Source organism: Octopus bimaculoides, chromosome 21 (genome assembly GCF_001194135.2).
Source record: "Octopus bimaculoides isolate UCB-OBI-ISO-001 chromosome 21, ASM119413v2, whole genome shotgun sequence".
Lineage (NCBI taxonomy): Eukaryota > Metazoa > Mollusca > Cephalopoda > Octopoda > Octopodidae > Octopus > Octopus bimaculoides.
In genome coordinates, this window is record NC_069001.1 from 13,116,483 (window position 1) to 13,118,599 (window position 2,117).

General features: G+C 33.3%; 1 long non-coding RNA gene across 1 annotated transcript in view; it reads right to left on the reverse strand.

Annotated features, from left to right (window-relative positions):
* LOC128250449 (uncharacterized) overlaps positions 1-1,330 on the reverse strand; it is a 32,799-nt gene extending 31,469 nt beyond the window's left edge. The window contains exon 1 of the long non-coding RNA XR_008266464.1: positions 1,239-1,330. This is a non-coding gene — a long non-coding RNA (uncharacterized LOC128250449). The remainder of the gene's footprint in view (positions 1-1,238) is intronic.
* Between the last annotated feature and the right edge of the window lie 787 nt (positions 1,331-2,117).

Here is a 2,117-nt window from a genome sequence, read left to right on the forward strand (position 1 = left end):
ATATATACATGCATTCACACACATTTCATTATATATATTCATATATATATATATATTCATATATATATATATATTCCGTTTACATATTTGTTTTGCAAGATTTTTTATGTGAAATCGTGTGTTGAAACAGATGTTGTTGTACTTGGGGATGGTCATATTGTCATATTGCCAGGAATACAAAATACAAAATGGCTGATAGTTAGCAAGGTGAGACACACATAAAAAAGAAGGAAACAAAGGACCACTGATGAGGTCACAGAAGTGTGACGAAAGAACTCTGGCCGAAATAAGATTAAGATTAATGTAATATAAAGCTGAAAAAAAAAAAAAAAATTAACACCAAATATACAGTGCGCGTGTTTTTATTGGCTAAACTGGCAATATGACCATCCCCAAGTACAACAATATATATATATTCATATATATATATATATTAATATATATATATGTATGTATATATATGTGTGTATGTATGCATGTATGGTGTGTATATATACATTTATATATATACATATATATATCCATGTATATGTATCTATATATATGTAAATGCAATACACAGCCGTCGTCATACAGACAGATACACACATACACATTAGGTGTATGGCACCAAAAAATATATATACAAGACAATTTCTTCATATTACTGTAGGGGATCGAAAGGACTAATTCTTCAGTACAACATCTGGAGCTATGAGCATTTAAAGATGGCATCTTATACACAAAGATATGCATGTATACATAGATATACGTGTGTACATATATGCATATATAGACAGATAGATACATATATACATACATGTGTGTGTGTGTGTATATATATATATATATATATATTGTGTGCGTATGACTATTATAATATTCACACATATTTCCGGATATGTTTGTGTGTGTTTGCCTATACTGGTACGTGTACACGCACACACACACACAGACATCTATATATATATAAATCTGTGTGTGTATACATATATGTATAAGTATAGGTAATTATGTGTGTGTAGAGAGAGAGAGAGAAAGAGAGAGAGAGAAAGAGAAGATAGATAGATAGATAGATAGATAGATAGATATTTGTATATACACACCCTTTCTATGTCTGCACTGTTACTTGTATACATATGAGCGCTCGGGTGCCCCGGCTTGTGTCTGTCTGTATGCATGTACGCGTGGCCTTATTCGCCTGGATGTAAAACAACAGTAGAATGTGTTAGTTTTTGTTTGTTTTTGTTTTTTCTTACCTGCAATGCCATAACTGTCAACCGCCAACAGAACGACCGAGTCTGTACTGAGGACATGCTCACATAGAGTCACTGAGGTGGTGGGAGGAGAGTAGTGGGCAGAGGAAAGCCAACAGGTAGAGTGGTCGATCGTTCAAGGCTATGCTTACAAACGTACACGCACAGACACACACATATCACACAGGTTGCATTGCTGTGTGTGTGTGTGTGTGTGTGTGCGTGTGAGTGGATGTGTGTGTAAGTATGTGTGTGTAACATACGTAATATGTCAGTCACACAAGGTCACAGACAGATAAGATACGAGCGCGTACGGACTCCCACGCCAAACGTATATATATATACAGAGAGAGAGAGAGAGAGAGAGAGAGAGAAAAAGAGAGAGAGAGAGAGAGAAAAAAAAGAGAGAGAGAGAGAAAAAAAAGAGAGAGAGAGAGAAAGAGAGAGAGAGACTTGTGTAAATGTATATATACATATATAAACGCATATACATATATGCATATGTACAAACATTTACATATATCTATATATATACATATAACAAACCTAACAAAACTCTCAACTCTCATGCATCCTTATTTTTCCTACCATTATATACATGAACTATTGAACTTCAAAACCTCAAAGACAATATAATGTATGGGTATATTTATCTTTTTATATATTATTGTTTTATATATTATTTTCTTCATTTTGTACTTTTTGTAGAAAAACATTTTCATTCTCCTATTTCTTGATAATTTGCTTTTCGCAATGAAAACTGGTCAGAAGAAATCTTTATTAAAATATGCTTCCAGTTTAGCATTCTGCCTTTTTTTCATTTTCCTATTATTTCTCCACGTGCGGTTAACACAACCCCACTATTTACTGACATATATGTGT